General features: G+C 46.5%; 1 long non-coding RNA gene across 3 annotated transcripts in view; it reads right to left on the bottom strand.

Annotated features, from left to right (window-relative positions):
• Positions 1-8,656: 8,656 nt before the first annotated feature.
• LOC139165995 (uncharacterized) overlaps positions 8,657-22,310 on the bottom strand; it is a 32,066-nt gene continuing 18,412 nt past the window's right edge. Inside the window, exons 4-6 of one of the 3 annotated variants that reach the window (XR_011558861.1) lie at positions 22,013-22,111; positions 21,761-21,928; positions 8,657-9,109 (exon numbers count right to left, since the gene is read on the bottom strand). This is a non-coding gene — a long non-coding RNA (uncharacterized lncRNA). Of the gene's footprint in view, positions 9,110-21,760; positions 22,112-22,310 lie in introns of all 3 variants that reach the window. The other 2 variants (XR_011558859.1, XR_011558860.1) reach the window with 2 other exon arrangements.

Here is a 22,310-nt window from a genome sequence, read left to right as displayed (position 1 = left end):
GGGAGGTTATTGCACAGAAGAGCTGCACAGAAGGTGCAATATTACCCTTGTGTAATACAGTAGCTGAGAAAATACTGAAATATCACCGTCTGCAATCGTGCAGCCACCAACCTGTTTTTTAGGCAAGTTTTATTGTAGCCTGTTGTGTAAAGAGAAGCGAACGATGTGAGTGGGGCATTTTATGGATGAATCCAAACGAAAGTTGAGAGGAAATGAAAAGAAATGAAATGAGTCGAAATTTCTCGCATTGCTGGCCAAAAAATGCGCCCCCTCCAAAATATATTTCCCCCACCCCCACGTTTGCCATAATTTGAGGCAGGTGGGTGGTTCCAAAATGTGAAAAATAAATAATTTAGAAGAGAGAACTGATGGAGAATGAGGAAAGCACCTTCAGAATCCTGACCTTAAAGAAACAGCGTGTGCAATATTAATATTCTCTAGTTCGGTGATGGCAAACCTTTTCTCCCTCGGGTGCCAAAAATGTGTGAAAACACACTATTCTGCCTGCGTGGCTGTCCATATCCATAATTTAATGCCTGGGGAAGGCAAAAATTGCCTCCCCTGCCTCCACCCGGAGGCCTTCTGGAGGCCAGAAAGAGCCCATTTCCCAACTTCTGGTAGGCCCAGTAGTTTTTCAACCTTCCCAGGCTTCAGAGGCTTCCCTGGAGCCTAGGGAGGGCAAAAAAGCCCTCCCTCACCCCCTGGAGACCCTCTGGAAGCCAAAAATGCCCTCCCAGAGCCTCTGTGTGAGCCAAAAATCAGCTGGTCAGTGTGCACATGCATGCCACAGCTGAGCTAACGCAACGGCTCACGTACCAGCAGATATGGCTCTGTGTGCCACCTGTGGCACCTGTGCCATAGATTCGCCATCACTCTCCTAGTTTATTTATTCATTAGATATTTTTTTTTACTCCATCTTTATAAGTAACTTCAGAGGTGGGCAGCAGGCAGGACGAGATAATGCTTTAGGATAATCGATCACATACTCAGCTGCTGCAAAAAGATCACACAGACTGACTACAAGCATAGATATGATGCTGTGGCACAGATGATCCACTGGAACTTGTGCCGGAACTACCATCTACCAGTGGCAAAGAACTGGTGGGATCATAAGCCCGAAAAAGTGGTCGAAAATGAGCAAGCAAAACTACTGTGGGACTTCCGACTTCAGACTGACCGAATTCTGAAGCATAACACACCAGACATCCTGATTGTGGAGAAAAAGAAAGCATGGATCATCGACATCGCAATCCCAGGAGACAGCAGAATTGAGGAGAAGCAGCTAGAGAAATTAGTGAAATACGAAGATCTAAAAATCGAGCTGCAACCACTCTGGCATAAGCCAGTGAAAGTGGTCCCAGTGGTACTTGGCACGCTGGGTGCAGTGCCAAAGGACCTCAGCGGACATTTGAAAACCATTGGAATTGACAAAATCTCCATCTGTCAATTGCAAAAGGCTGCTTTACTGGGATCGGCAAACATACATCACGCAGTCCTAGGTGCTTGGGAAGCGCCCGACTGGTGATGAAATACGAAATCCAGCATAGTGATCTCGTTTGCTGTGTTGTATTGAAATAATAATAATAATAATAATAATAATAATAATAATAATAATAATAATAATAATAATAATAAAAAACACTATCAAGGCTATAAATACTTGGGCCATACCTGTCATTAGATACACAGCTGGCATAGTGAACTGGAGTCAAGCAGAGCTGGGCAACTTGGACAGGAAAACCAGAAAATTAATGAGAATCCATCATGCACTACACCCTTGCAGTTAATAATAATAATAATAATAATAATAATAATAATAATAATAATAAAACAACAAAGCCCTTCATGGCATCGGACCAGAATATCTGCAGGACCGCCTTCTGCCGCACGAATCCCAGCGACCGGTTAGGTCCCACAGAGTTGGCCTTCTCTGGGTCCCGTCGACTAAGCAATGTCGTTTGGCAGGACCCAGGAGAAGATCCTTCTTTGTGGCAGCTCCGGCCCTCTGGAACCAGCTCCCCCCAGATATCAGAGTTGCCCCCACCTTCCTTGCCTTTCGCAAGCTCCTTAAAACCCACCTCTGTCGTCAGGCATGGGGGAATTGAAATTTCCCTTCCCCCTAGGCTTATAGAATTTATACATGGTATGCTTGTTTGTATGATTGGTTCTTTAAATTGGGGTTTTTTAGATTGTTTTAATATTAGATTTGTTTACATTGTCTTTTTATACTGTTGTTAGCCGCCCTGAGTCTTCGGAGAGGGGCGGCATACAAATCTAATTAATAAATAAATAAATAAATAAATGAATGAATGAATGAATGAATGAATGAATGAATGAATGAATAAATAAATAAATAAATAAACAAACAAACAAACAAACAAACAAACAACAACAGAATTGGAAGGGACCTTGTATTATGCACGGTCCATCCATTATAATGCTTCCATGCTTCTCCATAATACTGTTTATTGTTTTTCTCTGTTCACCTTCCTATCAGTTGACATTTGTCCTATCTGACTTATGTTTCCACTGAAGGCAACACCTGTCGCAAGGTAGGGTATTTGCAACATTCATTGGAAACTTCATTAGGTAATCCTGATTGTGTGCGATGGTAATATCTTGAGTAAACAGCAACTTGTGTACACGGCCACTTGCTCAAGAGGGCCAAATGTTACATTACCCCTTTTGCACATAGGATGTTTTGAAAATTAAAAATAACAACCCAAACACCCGAGTGGCTTATCTGATCAGCGGCAGGTTAATCCAGCCTGGTTTGCTAAGACTCTCTTGTGGAAATGGAACATTTTCAAATGTCCTTCTGAAGCTGCATCTCAACAGATCCTCTGTTCCAATGGTGAGATTCAAATTTTTGTACTACTGGTTATGTGGGCATGGCTTGGTGGGCGTGGCTGGGGAAGGATACTGCAAAATCCCTATCCCCTCCCCACTCCGGGGCCAGCCAGAGGTGGTATTTGCCGGTTCTCTGAACCACTCAAAATTTCCATTATCAGATCTCTGAACTACTCAAAATTTCTACTACTGGTTCTCCAAACTACTCAAAATTTCCACTACTGGTTCTCTAATTACTCAAAATTTCCACTACTGGTTCACCAAATTACTCAAACTTTCCGCTACTGGTTCTTCGAATTACTCAAACTTTCCGCTACCGGTTCTTCGAATTACTCAAAATTTCTCCTACCAGTTCTCCAAACTACTCAAAATTTCCACTACCGGTTCTCTAATTACTCAAAATTTCTACTACTGGTTCTCCAAACTACTCAAACTTTCCACTACCGGTTCTCTGAATTACTCAAGATTTCCTATACTGGTTCTCCAAATTACTCAAAATTTCCAATACTGGTTCTCCGAATTACTCAAAATTTCCCCTACCGGTTCTCCAAACAATTCAAAATTTCCACTACAGGTTCTCTGGAACCTGTCAGAAACTGCTGGATTTCATCCTTGATCTGTTCCCTTCTAGATGCTTTCAATTTCAATTTCTATCAGCCCTAATATGGTAGAATGGTCACAGAAGAACACTATATGAATGACAACCCAAAAACATTTAGAAAAAGAACAAAGTGCTTTAATTCTACCAAGAAGGACGTAAACTTATGAACGATGGGATCTGGCAAGCTTTCTGAGCCATCTACTTAAGAGCCCAAAAGTAGGCATCACATTGATGCAGACACAATTTTACACACAGAAGTATCTAAAATCCATCTAGAACTGGGAGATTTGGAAGCTCAGGGTGGATTGTGATGATTTGGTTTGTAAGCATGGGGTGCATTATGATGAATGCAGGAGCAACCAGGATGACCAGGGAACTGGGGAGTAAAACATATGAAGAGCGGTTGCAGGAACTGGGCATGGATAGTCTAATGTAGAGGAGGACCAGGGGAGACATGATAGTAGTCTTGCAATATTTGAGGGGTTGCCACAGAGAGGAGGGAAGGAGTCAAGCTACTTTCCAAGGCATCCGAAGGTCAGATGAGGAATAATGGATGGAAACAGATCAAGGAAGATCTAGAACCTAGAAATAAGGAGGAACTTATTTATTTATTTATTTTATTCGATGTTTATGCCGCCCTTCTCCTTAGACTCAGGGTGGCTTACATGTATGCAATAACACTTTTTTAACAGAGCCAGCATATCACCCCCAACAATCCGGGTCCTCATTTTACCCACCTCGGAAGGACGGAAGGCTGAGTCAACCTTGAGCCGGTGATGGGATTTGAACCACTGACCTACAGATCTAGAGTCAGCTTCAGTGGCCTGCAGTACAGCACTCTACCTGCTGAGCCACACCAGCTCACTTTCTGATAGTGAGAACAATTTAACCAATGGAACAGAAGTTGCCTTCGGAAGATGTGGGAGCTTCATCGTTTGACACTTTCAAGAAGAGATTGGACTGCCATTGGTCAGAAATGGTGTAGGATCTCCTGTTTGAGCAGGGGGTTGGAGTAGATGACCTACAAGGTCCCTTCCAACTCTGTGAATCTGTAAATATGAATTCTTGCATAGTACATTCATTAAAATTCTTCCAGTAATATAATGATGTCATAAATCTACATTAATCAGAGATCCGGTCTGGTGTTACAAATCAGAAGATAATAAGTTCTAGTACTGCCCTAGATTTGTTCACCGCCCACTCAAGGAGCCTTGGTGGTGCAGTTGTTAGAGTGCAGTACTACAAGCTGCTACTGCTGACTGCTGGCTGTAGTTCACCAGTTCAAATCTCACCAGGCTCAAGGTTGACTCAGCCTTCAATCGTTCCGCAATGGGTAAAATGAGAACTCAGATTGTTGGGGGTGATATGCTGACATATTCTGGTCCGATGCCGTGTAGGGCTTTAAAACGCTTAGAGAGAGCTGAAAAGCACTGTGAAGCGGTATATAAGTCTAAGTGCTATTGCTATTGCTAATTGTACACCACCTAGAGTCATAACTTGTGAGATAGTGGCCATATAAATTTGACAATTAAAACCCCCCCAATAAATAAATGGGTGACCCTGGACCAGATATACTCTGACGTCTATATAAATTTTTCAAGTAAAATAAATAAATGCTCTAATTCTAGGAACAATATTGCAAAGTCAAACCACTCCCCACCCCCCACCCCCAAAAATAACTTTGCCAAGAGAACTACAGAATTACCACCTGATTCTTGACAAATGTATCTTTTGTTTTATGCACACTGAGAGCATATGCACCAAGACAAATTCTTTGTGGGTCCAATCACACTTGGCCAATAAATAATTCTATCTATTTTCTGTCTATCTAGAGGTAGTTCTCAGCTTAGTACCACAATTGAGCCCAAAATCTATGTTGTTAAGTGAGAAATTTGTTTAATTTGTTTGATTATCTAGGCCCTCAACAGTCAGGATTCAGGCCTGGCTACAGGGCAGAAACTGCTTTGGTCGCGCTGCTGAATGTTTAAGTTTAAGTTTAATCAGATTTGTATGCCGCCCCTCTCCGCAGACTCGGGGCGGCTCACAGCAACAGCAATACAAGACAAATCCAATATTAAATTAATTTTAAGAACACCACAAGTTAAAAACCAATCATACACACTAGCATACCATACACAAATTTTATAAGCCTAGGGGGAAGGAACATGTCAATTCCCCCATGCCTGACGACAGAGGTGGGTTTTAAGGAGCTTACGAAAGGCTAGGAGGGTGGGGGCAACTCTGATATCTGGGGGGAGTTGATTCCAAAGGGTCGGGGCTGCCACAGAGAAGGCTCTTCCCCTGGGTCCCGCCAAACGACATTGTTTAGTTGACGGGACCCGGAGAAGGCCAACTCTGTGGGACCTAATTGGTCGCTGGGATTCGTGCGGCAGAAGGCGGTCCCGGAGATATTCTGGTCCGGTGCCATGAAGGGCTTTATAGGTCATAACCAACACTTTGAATTGTGACCGGAAACTGATCGGCAACCAATGCAGACTGCGGAGTGTTGGTGTGACATGGGCAAATTTAGGAAAGCCCATGATAGCTCTCGCAGCTGCATTCTGCACGATCTGAAGTTTCCGAACACTTTTCAAAGGTAGCCCCATGTAGAGAGCGTTACAGTAGTCGAGCCTCGAGGTGATGAGGGCATGAGTGACTGTGAGCAGTGACTCCCGGTCCAAATAGGGCCGCAACTGGTGCACCAGACGAACCTGGGCAAACGCCCCCCTCGCCACAGCTGAAAGATGTTTCTCTAATGTGAGCTGTGGATCGAGGAGGACGCCCAAGTTGCGGACCCTCTCTGAGGGGGTTAGTGACTCCTCCCCCAGGGTGATGGATGGACAGATGGAATTGTCCTTGGGAGGCAAAACCCACAGCCACTCCGTCTTATCCGGGTTGAGTTTGAGTCTGTTGATCTCTGGCAGGCCCAGGACAGGGGCTTGTCCTCTGTCCTGGTGCTTCTTGACCTCTCAGCAGCTTTCGATACCATCGACAATGGTATCCTTCTGTACCGGCTAGAGGGGCTGAGAGTGGGGGGCACTATTCTGCAGTGGTCCTCCTCCTACCTCTCCGGTCGGTCGCAGTCGGTGTTAGTGGGGGAGTCAAAGGTTGACAACTATGTCTCTCCCTTGTGGGGTGCCTCAGGGGTCGCTTCTCTCCCCCCTGCTATTCAATATCTACATGAAACCGCTGGGTGAGATCATCCAAGGGCATCAGTACGCTGATGATACCCAGTTGTACATCTCCACCCCATGTCCAGTCGGCAAAGCAGTGGAAGTGATGTGCCGGAGCCTGGAGCCTGTTGGGGTCTGGATGAGTGTCAACAGGCTCAAACTCAACCCGGATAAGACAGAGTGGCTGTGGGTTTTGCCTCCTAAGGACAATTCCATCTGTCCGTCCATTACCCCGGGGGGATCACTGACCCCCTCAGAGAGGATCCGCAACTTGAGCGTCCGCCTTGATCCACAGCTAACATTAGAGAACCATCTTTCAGCTGTGGCAAGGGGCGCGTTTGCCCAGGTTCGCCTCGTGCACCAGTTGCGGCCCTATTTGGACCGGGAGTCATTGCTCACAGTCGCTCATGCCCTCATCACCTCGAGGTTTGACTACTGCAATGCTCTCTACATGGGGATACCTTTGAAAAGTGTTCAGAAACTTCAGATCGTGCAGAACGCAGCCAGAAGAGCAATCATGATACACCCATGTCTCATCAACACTCCGCGGCTTGCACTAGCTGCCGATCAGTTTCCGGTCACAATTCAAAGTGTTGGTTATGACCTATAAAGCCTTTCATGGCATCGGACCAGAATACCTCCAGGACCGTCTTCTGCCGCACGAATCCCAGCGGCCAATTAGGTCCCACAGAGTTAGTCTTCTCTGGGTCCCGTCAACTAAGCAATGTTGTCTAGCAGGGCCCAGAGGAAGAGCCTTCTCTATGGCGGCCCCGGCCCTCTGGAACCAACTCCCCCCAGAGATCAGAACTGCCCCCACCCTCCTCGCCTTTTGCAAGTTGTTGAAAACTCATCTTTGCCGCCAGGCATGGGGAAATTGACATCTCCCCTACTTTGGTTTATGTATGGTCTGATTGGGTTGTATGATTATTTTATTATAAGGGTTTTTAAATTGTGTGGACTTGTGCAAGCAGTTATCAGACATCAAAAACAAAACATACTCAAGAAAAATCTGTAGAAGTCACATATTTCCTTTCCCAGTTCATATTACCCACTAGTTCTCTACGTTGATTCTTCTGACTCCCTTTCTAAGGTATTATTATTATTATTATTATTATTATTATTATTATTATTATTATTAATTAGATTTGTATGCCATCCCTCTCCGAAGACTCCGGGTGGCTATTATTATTTTTCCAATAATTTCAGGACTCTTTAATAGACAGCTAAGCAGAAAAAACATAATTAATTACAAATTCATAGCCATTAAAGGTGTTTTAACAGACAAATATGTGGCTTGTTATTCACAATAATTTGAAACCAGCGCCCACAGAAAATGTGATTTTTAGATACGAAGTCCCTCTTAACTGTCCTTTAGCTTGCATTCCCTGTAAACTAAATTTATTGTACACTGTACATCACACTCTTTAAAAGAGAGAGGAATCAACCTTTAGTTCCAAACCTACAATCAACCATTCTTCTAACTAAATGTTCCAGTTTAATCCTAAATTCTCTGAATCACTTGCAAAGTTTACAGCTCGTGGTATGCAGGATTCTTTTTTTTTTTTGGTCGAACTACTACAAATTCAGATAAATATTCAGATGGCAGTAACAATGACAATGACAATGCAATAGACAATCTCGAGTGAAAACACAGAATGCTTTCAATCGTAGTGCCATAAGTTATGCAAACAACAGTTTGCAGCTACCAAACTAAACCTTCAAAGAAGTAGAAGATAATTTCAATGGACAATAATCAAAATATAGCATTTGTGTGTGCTTTGACTGATGGACAATAATCAAAGTATAGCATTTGTTTATTATTTATTTATTTTATTTATTCATTTGTCCAATACACAAATACATAGGAAGAAAAATAGACATGTAGTAATATATATAAGGGTAAAAGTGAACTTAGAGGAGAGGATATATGAAAGGAAGAGAATATATATGATAGATGAAAGAAAGGAAAGACAATTGGACAGGGGACGAAAGGCACACCAGTGCACTTATGTACGCCCCTTACTGGCCTCTTAGGAACCTGGAGAGGTCAATCGTGGAGAGTCTAAGGGAGAAATGTTGGGGGTTACGGGTTGACACAATTGAGTTCGGTAATGAGTTCCACGCTTCGATAACTCGATTGTTGAAATCATATTTTTTACAGTCAAGTTTGGAGCGGTTCGTATTAAGTATGAATCTGTTGTGGGCTCTTGTGTTGTTGCAGTTGAAGCTGAAGTAGTCATTGACCGGTAGGATGTTGCAGCATATGATCTTGTGGGTGCTTTGACTGATAATTCCATGTTTCTGCCTTTATTAACAGGAAGAAATTACATTAAGATTACAGTGTCTTCAAAAGTAGGCCAAAGCTTCTTTCTTTCTTTCTTTCTTTCTTTCTTTCTTTCTTTCTTTCTTTCTTTTCTCCCTCCCCTGCTACAAAGTGGGTAGTTCAAAAGGACTACAAGGAAATTCATCCTCAGATATATTTTTTCTAAAAAAAAGAAAAAAGAACTATTATTGAGAAATATGGTGGCAAAGCAACTAGTAAATTATATACCCGTGACAGTTTGAGGGATGACTTGTTATTCAGACAGGATCAAACACAAACCTCCTCTTTTGAACTTAATCATTTTCACCGCAAGCCTGGGAGGTCTAATGCAACTCTCAAATCCCATTTTAGTCTTTGGGAGTTAAGAGCCCCTCAGAATGATGGATGAGTACATTTTGCACAAGCCCCAAGAGGCTTTCTAAAACTGCGCTTCAGGAATTTGATGTATGCAAATCCTTTTGTGAAATGCCCCTGAATATTGTCTAGTTTAATGAAAAGGAGGACTAGGCGGGACATGATAGCAGTGTTCCAATACCTCAGGGATTGCCACAAAGAAGAGGGAGATAGCCCTGTGTAGAGAGCATTACAGTAGTCGAACCTCGAGGTGATGAGGGCATAAGTGACTGTGAGCAGTGAGTCCTGGTCCAGATAGGGCCGCAACTGGTGCACCAGGCGAACCTGGGCAAACGTCCCCCTCGCCACAGCTGAAAGATGGTTCTCTAATGTGACCTGTGGATCGAGGAGGATGCCCAAGTTGGGGACCCTCTCTGAGGGGGTCAATAATTCACCCCCCCCCCCTGGGTTAGAGAAACATAGAAACATAGAAGACTGACGGCAGAAAAAGACCTCATGGTCCATCTAGTCTGCCCTGTCAGACTTTCTACTAAATCTGCACTTCTATTCTACTAGTTTTTCTCATCATTCCTATCACCCATTTCCTCCCATGTTGACTGTATGACTGTAACTTGTTGCGTATATCCTAAGATTTTTATTAATATTGCTTCTTCATTGCTTATTTGACCCCTATGACAATCATTAAGTGTTGTACCACATGATTCTTGACAAATGTATATTTTATTTTATGTACGTTGAGAGCATATGCACCAAGACAAATTCAATCACACTTGGCCAATAAAAAAAAAATCTATCTATTCTATCTATCTTATACTATTTCCTGTATTTTATCTTAGGATGTGTTCTGTCTGGGTTTTCCCAGACCTCCACACCCACTGAAAAAACAGCCAGACACTCTGGTAAAATCCAAAAGTATTTTATAGCAGGAAAAAATAAGCACAAAGGAAAACCTGTCTTCACAGCTGACAGGTTACAATACGTTACAACAGGGTCCTGATGTCCAGTCAATTTCACAAGCTTCTTGCTGGCACACCCCCCCAAGGTTTCAATAGTCCAAGGCACAAACCAGGATTGTAGCCACCAAAGTTCACAGACAGGTCTCACGAATCTCCAAGATAAAACTCCACAAGCCAGGAAGGGTGGGGCCGCCTTTTATCCTTTTCCAAGCACCACACCCAAACCCAGCTGTGACCTCTAATGCTGGAAATACCTAGCCAATTGAGTTCGTCTCTGATTAGCTCTCCTTTGTCGCATATCTATGATGTCATGAGCATCTTCCCCCAGGGAATCCAGGCTGCTTGCTGGGGAGAGCTCCCCCTGGTGGAACTCTGGCTGTCCTTCTTCTTCAGCCTGGGATTCCGCTTCCTCGTCAGTCTGCACCTCCTGGTCCTCAGCCTCTCCCTCTGAGCTGGAAGCCGACAGCAAATCAGCCATTCCCGGAGGGGTCCCAGGCTGAACCACAACACCATCCCCCCGCGGAAGGCCCCTCCCCACCTGCCAGCGGAGAGGACGCGGTTTCTGAGGGAACTGGGCGTGAAAAGCCCGAAGAAGATCGGGAGCGTCCAACAACGCCGCTTCCACCCAGGAGCAATCATCCGGATCCCCCTCTACCCATTGCACCTTGTACTGGAAACACCCATCCACCCAACGGGAATCCACAACGTCATGTACCATAGCTTCAGGGAGGTGATCACGAACACACGGGGCAGGAAACACGGGAACATTGGGACGGAGCGGACAATCGGGAGGGACAGGGACTAGCAGCGAACGGTGAAACACAGGGTGAACCCGCAAGTTGTCCGGCAGGGTGAGCCGGTAAGCCACCGGATTAATCACCCGCTCAACGGGAAAAGGACCCAGGAACCGGGGATCTAGTTTGTGCCGGGGTAATTCAGAGGCTACATATTTCGTGGACAACCACACCTGATCCCCCACCACCAAGGGGGGCACATCCCGTCTGGAGCGATCAGCCACCCTCTTGTAGTCCTCCTTGGCTTTATTCAGGTATCTCTTCACCATCTCGTGAACCGCCTGCAGCTCTGAGAGAAAGTCCTCAGCAGCAGGCACCGGGGAATCTAGGAGGGTCAAGGGAAAGAAGCGAGGGTGAAATCCATAATTTGCGAAAAAGGGCGTGAGCCGGGTCGATGAGTGACGGGAATTGTTGAAAGCGAACTCCGCTACAGGGATAAACCGGGACCAATCCGTCTGATGATCCGCCACTACACACCGCAGGTATTGTTCCAATATCCCGATCACTTTTTCTGTACCGCCATCGGTCTGGGGGTGCTGCGTCGAGGCGAGGCACACGGACACATTCAGGGCCGACATCAATTCCCGCCAAAACCGGGCTGTGAATTGTGTGCCCCTATCAGAGACCACTCGATCCGGAAGCCCATGTAACCGAAACACGTGACTAATAAACATTTGAGCCGTGAGTTGGGCAGTGGGCACCCTAGTGCAAGGGACAAAATGCACCATCTTGGTGAGCATGTCCATCACCACCATGACTACCGTGAAACGAGCAGAGGAAGGCAAATGAGTGACAAAGTCAATGGACACGGCACCCCAGGGTCTCTCAGGCGTGGGCAAAGGTTGCAGTAATCCCGGTGGGGCTCCAGTCACCCCCTTGGCCGTACGACACTGGACACAGGTGGCCACATAGGAACGCACATCATCTTGGAGGCGTGGCCACCAGAATGTCCGAGAGACTAGCTCCAATGTTTTAAACAGACCAAAATGCCCCGCCACTGGACAGTCATGACACTGGGTCATAATCAACCCTCTCACTGGGCCGGCGGGAACATACAGCTGCCCCCGGTACCGAAGCAGACCGTCTTGAAACGTCCATGGGGAATTGGGTGTTAACTCCCGCACTCTCTGCGCTACAAACCCATCCTCACGCTGCGCCTCCCGTAAACGGTGACGCAAGTCTACTGGGTCCTGAGTGGCAGCCAAAGCTGCAGGGGGTAACACTGTCTGCAGAGGGGCCAGCTCCTTCGGGTGCGTGTATTCTGGCTTGCGCGACAAGGCATCCGCTCGGGGGTTCTGGGCACTGGGAGTGTACCTGATGCGGAAATTGAACCGCGCGAAAAAGAAAGACCAGCGGATCTGTCTCTGGTTTAATTTCCGGGCCGTCTGCAAATACTCAAGGTTCCGGTGATCCGTCCGTACCTCGATTTGATGACGGGCCCCCTCCAGGTAATGCCGCCAATGCTCAAAGGCGGCCTTCACCGCTAAAAGTTCCTTCTCCCAAATAGTATAGTTCCTTTCCGAGGGAGACAGCTTCCGGGAGAAGTAGGCACACGGAAACAACATGTCACCGGGCCGATGGGCTTGGAGAAGCACTGCGCCAACCGCTACATCTGAAGCGTCGGTTTCTAACACAAACGGCTGAGCGGGATCAGGATGGCGCAGAAGCGGTTCCGCCATGAACGCCGCTTTCAGGGCATCAAAAGCCCGCTGTTCCGCCTCCCCCCAACCAAATGGGACTTGTTTTTGTAACAACCGAGTCAAGGGCGTGGTTAACGTGGCATACCCCGGAACAAAAGCCCGATAGTAGTTTGCAAACCCCAAAAGACGTTGTACGTCTTTCACCCGTCGTGGAGGTTGCCAAGACTGAAGTGCGGCCACTTTGTTCGGGTCCATGGAAATGCCACCTGGAGATAAAATGTGCCCCAGGAATTCGACGGTAGTCTGGAAGAATTGGCACTTCTCCAGCTTGGCATACAACTGCTGCTCCCGCAACCGGAGCAGGACCCGGCGCAAATGGGTCAAATGCAAGGCATGGTTCGGGGAATACACTAAAATGTCATCAAGGTAAATCACCACAAAATGGTCCAACATGTCCCGGAACACGTCGTTCATCAGATGTTGAAACACGGCCGGGGCGTTAGTGAGGCCAAATGGCATCACTGTATATTCAAAGTGGCCGTAACGCATGCCAAACGCTGTCTTCCACTCATCCCCGGCCCGCATCCGGACCAAATTATACGCACTGCGCAAATCGATTTTAGTGAATACCGTTGCCGTCCGCGAATACCGTTGCGGTCCATGAGTTGCGGTCCATGAGTTGCGGTCCATGAGTTGTGGTCCATGAGTTCAGGGATCAAGGGCAAGGGGTACCTATTCCGCACTGTGATGGCGTTAAGGCGGCGATAGTCACAGCAGAGGCGAAGATCGCCTGTTTTCTTTTTCACGAACAAAACAGGGGCAGACAAAGGGGACTTGGATGGCCGAATAAATCCCTTGGCCAGATTCTTTTCCACAAACTCCTTGAGAGCCACAAGCTCCGGCTCGGACATGGAGTACAAACGACCAGCCAGGAGCTTGGCGTCAGGGAGCAGGTCAATGGCACAGTCATACGTCCGATGTGGTGGTAGCCGATCCGCCTCTTTTTCGTTGAACACATCGGCGAATTCCTCAAGGCAACGGGGTAATTGAATCGCGGGAACTACTGGGCCGTGGGCTGCGCACACATGTCGGTGATGGTCCACGCACTGCAAACTGGAGAAGGTGACCAAGTTCTGAGACCACACCACCTGTGGGTCATGTGCACGCAGCCATGACAACCCCAACACGAGGGGAAAATGAAGCCCCTTGGTAACATAAAACTGTAGGGCCTCCTCATGAGTTCCGATGCACATCCGCACCGGCAGGGTCTGGAAACGGATGGGACCAGCCAACAAAACCCGCCCATCGATAGTCTCCACAGTTAATGGCGGGGTAACAGGACAAAGGGGCAAGGAATGACGTTGGGCAAAGGCTTCGTCTAAGAAGTTCGTCGTCGCCCCCGAATCCACAAGGGCCAATGCGGGGTAAGTCCGAGTCCGTTGCGCGATATGCAAGGTCACCGCAAGCGTCAGGTGTTGAGACGGTCCAAATTCGGGAGTCGTGGAGTCAGACGAAAGTGGGATCCCTGCCCGACCTAGTGTTGCCACCAAGCCGGGCCCCCCTCGTTTCCCGATCGTTCCGGCGACGGAGGACATCCAGACGAAGGCCCCGCCATCGGAGAGTTCAGGGCAGGAACGGGGACACCAGGGGTTGTCTCCTGTAACTGCACAGGGGACGCCATGGGAAGCACGGGAGGGCTGTAAGGTACAGGAACGATGGCAGCCACGGTGCTCCGCCTCTTGTGGGGACAAACGACAGCAAAATGTCCCGGGGCCCCACAATAGAAGCACAACCCAGCTGCCCGCCGACGCCCTCGTTCCTCCGGGGTCTGTCGGGCGTAACTTACGTCCATCGGCTCCCCGGCAGCAACACGATCCATCAAGCGTGGAGGCAGCGCTGGTGAAAAACGTCGGGGCGCAGGGACCGGAGCCGGGGTGCTTACGGTTGACAACCCCCGCCGCGAAACAGGTGTCGGCGGGACGCCTGATGCACGGGGGTTGGACCGTCCCACTCGACGGACTTCCCTGGCCAACAGCCTGGCCTCTATTGCCAAGCAATGCCGCTCCAAACCGTCCAACATGCCGGGCATCACCTCATGCACTAAGGCGTCCAACATCGTGTCGGATAGTCCATCTTGAAAGGCCTCGATCAGGGCAGCCTCATTCCACTGGACTTGCCCGGCCAGAGACCTAAAGTCAGCCATATAGTCCACCAGGGGGCGCGAACCCTGGCGTAATTGCTTCAGCGCCCGCGTGGCCGTTTGTTCCTGCACCGGGTCCGCAAATTGGTGACGCAGCAAGTCACAAAAAGCATTGTAGTCCTGGAGTAGCGGATCATCCCGGGCCAGGTAAGGTGCCACCCACGACGCTGCAGGGCCAGCCAATAAACTGCACAGAAACGCCACCTTGTGGTCATCCCCTGGGAAGTGCATCATCTGCGCGTTGATAAAAAGCTGCACCTGGCTCTGGAACGCAGAAAACAGCCGCCGGTCCCCCCAGAACTTTTCCGGCATCGCCACAAAACATTTCCTTCTGGGCAAAGGTGCTGGAGGTGGTACCACAGGTGCCGCCTGGGGTGGGGCCGCCTGGGACAAAACCTCCACTTGACGTTGTAATAACAAGACTGTCTGGGTCAAGTGAGCAATGTCCCCTCGCAACTCTGCAAAGACAGCCTGCATGTCAGCTGCAGAAACATCCATGGTGACAGGCAAAAACAGGAAGCCGACAAACAAAAGAAGTCCAACCAGGAACCAGCAGCAAAGAGCAAGGAACAAAACAACCAAACCACCCCTCCAAAATGAGCACCAGGTGTCTGGTGGTTGGTGGAGTTTTATTCTGTTCTGTCTGGGTTTTCCCAGACCTCCACACCCACTGAAAAAACAGCCAGACACTCTGGTAAAATCCAAAAGTATTTTATAGCAGGAAAAAATAAGCACAAAGGAAAACCTGTCTTCACAGCAGACAGGTTACAATACGTTACAACAGGGTCCTGATGTCCAGTCAATTTCACAAGCTTCTTGCTGGCACACCCCCCCAAGGTTTCAATAGTCCAAGGCACAAACCAGGATTGTAGCCACCAAAGTTCACAGACAGGTCTCACGAATCTCCAAGATAAAACTCCACAAGCCAGGAAGGGTGGGGCCGCCTTTTATCCTTTTCCAAGCACCACACCCAAACCCAGCTGTGACCTCTAATGCTGGAAATACCTAGCCAATTGAGTTCGTCTCTGATTAGCTCTCCTTTGTCGCATATCTATGATGTCATGAGCATCTTCCCCCAGGGAATCCAGGCTGCTTGCTGGGGAGAGCTCCCCCTGGTGGAACTCTGGCTGTCCTTCTTCTTCAGCCTGGGATTCCGCTTCCTCGTCAGTCTGCACCTCCTGGTCCTCAGCCTCTCCCTCTGAGCTGGAAGCCGACAGCAAATCAGCCATTCCCGGAGGGGTCCCAGGCTGAACCACAACAGGATGGATATATGTTTATCCCAGGCATCTTTAAATTCAGTTACTGTGGATTTACCAACCATGTCTGCCGGAAGTTTGTTCCAAGGATCTACTACTCTTTTAGTGAAATAATATTTCCTCACGTTGCTTTTGATCTTTCCCCCAACTAACTTCAGATTGTGTCCCTGGTTCTTGTGTTCACTTTCCTATTAAAAACACTTCCCTCCTGAACCTTATTTAACCCTTTAACATATTTAAATGTTTTGATCATGCCCCCCCCCCTTTTCCTTCTGTCCTCCAGACTGTACAGATTGAGTTCATTAAGTCTTTCCTGATACTTTTTATACTTAAGACCTTCCACCATTCTTGTAGCCCATCTTTGGACCCGTTCAATTTTGTCAATGAGTTATGGACGGACAGGTGGAATTGTCCCTGGGAGGCAGAACCCACAGCCACTCCGTCTTATCCAGGTTGAGTTTGAGTCGGTTAACACCCATCCAGACCCTAACAGCCTCCAGACACCGGCACATTATTGCCACTGCTTCGTTGACTGGACATGGGGTGGAGATGTATAGCTGGGTATCATCAGCATCCTGATGATACCTCACCCCATGCCCCTGGATGATCTCACCCAGCGGTTTCATGTAGATATGAAATAGCAGGGGGAAGAGGACCAACCCCTGAGGCACCCCACAAGGGAGTAACCTTGAAGTCGACCTCTGACCCCCATTAACACCGACTGTAACCAACCGGAGAGGTAGGAAGAGAACCACTGGAGAACAGTGCCTCCCACTCCCAACCCCTCCAGCCGGTGCAGAAGGATACCATGGTCGATGGTATCGAAAGACACTGAGAGGTCAAGAAACACCAGGACAGAGGATAAACCCCTGGGCCTGGGCCCGCCAGAGATCATCCATCAAAGCGACCAAAGCAGTTTCCGTGCTGTAGCCGGGCCTGAATCCTGTTGAGGGCCTAGATAATCAGCTTCTTCCAACGACCACTGGAGTTGCAGCACCACCACCTTCTCAACAACCTTCCCCATAAAGGGAAGGTTGGAGACTGGCCGATAGTTCTTAAGAATGGCTGGGTCCAGGGAAGGCTTCTTGAGGAGGGGGCACACAAGTGCCTCCTTGTAGGGATCCAGAAAGGACCCTCTACTCAAAGAAGCATTGACAATCTCCTGGACCCAGCTGTGTGTCACCTCCCTGCTGGCCGAGACCATGCAAGTTGCAGTCCTGATACATGCTAATGTCTTCAGATTGAAAATTTTTATTTATTTATTTATTAGATTTGTATGCCGCCCCTCTCCGAAGACTCGGGGCGGCTAACAACAATAAAGAAAACAATGTAACAAATCTAATATTAAAAAATAATCTAAAAAAACCCAATTTAAGAGACCAATCATACAAACAAGCATACCATGTATAAATTCTATAAGCCTAGGGGGAAGGGAATAAATTTCAATTCCCCCATGCCTGACGACAGAGGTGGGTTTTAAGGAGCTTGCGAAAGGCAAGGAGGGTGGGGGCAACTCTGATATCTGGGGGGAGCTGGTTCCAGAGGGTCGGGGCCGCCACAGAGAAGGCTCTTCTCCTGGGTCCCGCCAAATGACATTGTTTAGTTAGTCGACGGGACCCGGAGAAGGCCAACTCTGTGGGACCTGACCGGTCACTGGGATTCGTGTGGCAAAATAGCTGTTGTAAGTTAAGACCGTGTTATGATAATAGAATAAGGGAACATGATGTCCACATGATAGCGTAAGCCACAAACCAACCAACCCTATTCTACCTTTTTATTGTGTAAACCCAGTTCAGCTGCTCAGTTTACAGTTGCAAAGTATGAGTTTAAAACCATTGGAGTGAGTTAAGCTTGTTTAACGTAATGATCTGTGAGTATAAACTTGAGGAACAGAAGGAAAAGCAAAAGTCACTTAATAATTGCCTTGCTTAGCAACAAAAATGTTGGGCTCAACTGTAATTGTAAGTTGAGGACTACCTGTTGTGATTTGTGAAGGTTACTCAGCTCTATGATGACTTGGCCTATGATTGCTTAACTCACAAATATCCTACTTCTTTGTCACTGGGTTTTAATGCTTGCTTCCTCCCTATCTTATCTTCGTCATATATTGCCCAATCAACATTGATTTGTTTATTCCTTAAGGCAGGCTATTTATGATTTCTTTTATAGTTAGTTATTTCAGGTGCAATAAGGTGAATGCTTCAGGCCTCTCCAACTTTCACTTGATAAAACCATCATTTGGATCCAGAGGCATATTTTAACAGGTGTGGGCTTCTGCAGGCTGAAATTTTAAATTTTAATAATGTGGAAACTCATTTGAGGTGATGAAATTAAGGCTCTGATATTAAGCATTTGCTAACTTCCAGTCCAACTGAGAATTCAAATACAGAGTATGAACCTCTGGGTGTCACACGACTTTCGTTGCCAATGACAATTCGTTGTTTTTGACAATGACAATAAATTTATTATTATTATTATGTGAATGCAACACAGCAAACAAGATCAGTAAGCTGGATTTCGTATTTCATCACCAGTCGGGCGCTTCCCAAGCACCTAGGACTGCATGAAGTAGCGGTGAATTATGTTTGCCGATCCCAGTAAAGTGGCCTTTTGCAATTGACAGATGAAGATTTTGTCAAATCCGAAGGTTTTCAAATGTCCGCTGAGATCCTTTGGCACTGCGCCCAGCGTGCCAAGTACCACTGGCACCACTTTCACTGGCTTATGCCAGAGTCGTAGCAGCTCGATTTTTAGATATTCGTATTTCACTAATTTCTCTAGCTGCTTCTCCTCAATTCTCCTGTCCCCTGGGATTGCGATGTCGATGATCCATATTTTATTTTTCTCCACAATCAGGATGTCTGGTGTGTTATGCTTCAGAATTCGGTCAGTCTGAAGTCGGAAGTCCCACAGTAGTTTTGCTTGCTCATTTTTTACCACTTTTCGACCCCACTGATAGGTACGCCTTGTCGTGGTAGTGGGGCTTGTGTGCGTCAATGAAACTAAGAGCTGTGCCGGTGGTAGTGTAAACTACTGGTATGTCTAACCTTGCCGGAGTGGTCAAAGCAGAGGAGCCAGACTAAACATACCTAACCCATTTAAACTAATGGAGAGACAAAACAAAAAGAAGTCCATACTGGCTCGGTCGTCACCCAGGATAAAAAGGACCGCGGTGGCTGCTGTGGAACCTGGGCAGCCATCGACAAATGAGCTACAGGAACAAAACAAACAAAGCTTACAAATCAAAAAGCGGCAGAAATTCTCAATGTCAGAGAATCGCATTATTATTATTGTTGTTGTTGTTGTTGTTGTTGTTGTTGTTATTATTATTATTATTATTATTATTATTAATCGGGTTGAATTTCCAAGTTTGTTACAAGTCCATAGTTGTTAAGGAATCCATGAAATCCTAGATCTTTGCTAGATACAGCAAAATCCATGAAATCCTAGATCAGTGATGGCGAACCTTTTTTTCTTTGGGTGCCAAAAGAGTATGTGCACATGCTATCGCACATGCGTAAGTGCCCACACCCATAATTCAATGCCTGGGGAGGGCGAAACCAGCTTCCCCCATCCCCTGGAGGCCCTCTGGTGGCCAGAAACGTCCTGTTTCCCAACTTCTGGTGAGCCCAGTAGGCTCACGTTTCGCCCTCCCCAGACTCCAAAAGCTTCCCTGGAGCCAGGGAGGGTAAAAACGCCCTTCCCCAACCCCCCACCCCATCCCCCCCGAGGCTCCCTGGAAGCCAAAAATGCCCTCCCAGAGCCTCTGTGCGAGCCAAAAATCAGCTGGCCAGCACACACATGCACATTGGAGTTGAGCTAGCGCTCAACTACAGTAATGCTCTCTACATGGGGCTACCTTTGAAAAGTGTTCGTAAACTTCAGATCGTGCAGAATGCAGCTGCGAGAGCAATCATGGGCTTCTCCAAATATGCCCATGTCTCACCAACACTCTGCAGTCTGCATTGGTTGCCGATCAGTTTCCGGTCACAATTCAAAGAGTTGGTTATAAAGCCCTTCATGGCATCGGACCAGATTATCTCAGGGACCGCCTTCTGCTGCACGAATCCCAGCGACCAGTTAAGTCCCACAGAGTGGGTCTTCTCTGGGTCCCATCAACTAAACAATGTTGTTTGGCGGGACCCAGGGGAAGAGCCATCTCTGTGGTGGCCCCGGCCCTCTGGAACCAACTCCCCGCAGAGATTAGAATTGTCCCCACCCTCCTTGCCTTTCGTAAACTTCTTAAAACCCACCTCTGCCATCAGGCATGGGGGAATTGAGATTCTTTCCCCCTTAGGCCTTTACAATTTATGCGTGGTATGTTTTGTATGTATGTTTGGTTTTATAATAAGGGTTTTTAATTGTTTTACTATTGGATTGTCACATGTTGTTTTATCACTGTTGTTCGCCGCCCTGAGTCCACGGAGAAAGGTGGCATACAAATCCAATAAATAAATAAATAATAAAATAAATGGCTTGCATGCCAGCAGATATGGCTTCACGTGCCATCTGCGTGCCACAGCACTGGTTCAATTAATGACCACCCACAAATAAAAGTCATAAGGTCAACCACTTCATCAGCCCATTCTACAACTGTCGCAAGCTATGACCGTAATGGGCAGACTCCATTACAATCATAACTTGAACACCACCTATACTTAGGATTGTCTGATCTTACAGGTGACATTGCATTGGATAAGTGGCTCCCCAGACTTCAACTGTACAATTTCGATAACTAGTAATGTCTTCCTCCTGGGAGCAAAAAAAAAAGAAAGGAGAATATGTGCAAATGATCTATTGCGAACAGCTTTATTATGGTATAAATAAACATTGGATACTGTTAAGAGCAAACTTACCATCTGTTTCCATACAAAGAACCAGGAAGTAAAGACACACATAAACACACACAAAAATGTTGTAAGAACCGATGCATGATGTTAAGAACACTTGAGTTATCAAGGACACGCAGGGGATTACAGCAGATATCCAGGAGATATGAATAATTATTCAGTCATACAAGAGAGACCCATTAAAAATGGTGTTTACTTGAGAAATAGCATAGTCAAGTTAAACAGTCCAGTCATTCACATTCAAATCAGTCAATATCTCTCAATACAGTACTAATATTACAAGCCTGTCTTTGTCTTACATATCAGACGTACATTACAGCTTGCAAATACATCAAACTATCACAGAGCTTACTACATCAGTCACAGTGAATCTGCAGAAAGAACAGAGAGAGAGAGAGAGAATCATGCTTTCTAGCTCCCTCTTATGGTAATTTGCAACATTACCTCTTAAAGCTATAGTACTTCCATACAAACAAATAAACATTCATTGTTAGCTTGTTTATATATTACAAACCCAACTGTTGTAGAGAGTACTAACACATTGGATAATAGAATCAAGCTGCCAGGCTTACTCAGCCATGCTTGATGGAAATTGTGTAGCCCCCAACAATCTAATTGTGTAGATTCGGGAGCGGCAGAAGATGAGACTTGCAGCTCTGGCTTTGCTTCGCCTTTCACACAAAGGGAGTGAACTTTTACATGTCACTTTCTATTAAATTGCAAACTGTTTTTTAAAATCCATTTTTTATTTATTTTTTTTTACCTGGGTAATATTACCTCTGGAGATTGGTTTCTGATTTGTTCTTTGCTTTTCAGTCTGGTCTAGAATTTCTTAGTGGTCCGTGTGTTCTCATTCTCATGATACGTGGGTTCACTATAGTGTTGTCCTGGCTAATTTAGATGATGATGTATCTTCATAAGCATTGCATACCTAGCCGCAGATGCAAAGAAATTGTGCCTATTATTTAATTGCAACAAGAATCATTGTGTAACTCTAGCAAAGGCCAAAACTGACCTCCATCAAGCTTGCTAGCTCTGGTTAGATTTAGAATGTCACTTTGGTTGAGTTGAGATCCATGTTAGCTTTTGCCTTGGATGAGCCAAGAGACGAAGGCTACATTTGAAAGGCAAAGAAGTGAGAATCTGATAACAATTCCATTCATTAAACATGAATATAATAACTTAATAAATTAATGGTTAGAGCATAAACCATACTATACATTCTCTCACACGATGTCCAGGGATAATTTGCTCTCTCTCCTGCTCACACCCTCCCTCTCTTTCTCTCTCTCTATCTTTCCTTTCCCTCATCC

Source organism: Erythrolamprus reginae, chromosome 3 (genome assembly GCF_031021105.1).
Source record: "Erythrolamprus reginae isolate rEryReg1 chromosome 3, rEryReg1.hap1, whole genome shotgun sequence".
Taxonomy (NCBI): domain Eukaryota; kingdom Metazoa; phylum Chordata; class Lepidosauria; order Squamata; family Dipsadidae; genus Erythrolamprus; species Erythrolamprus reginae.
Note: the sequence above shows the minus strand (reverse complement) of the source record. Positions and strands in the feature narration are given on the sequence as shown.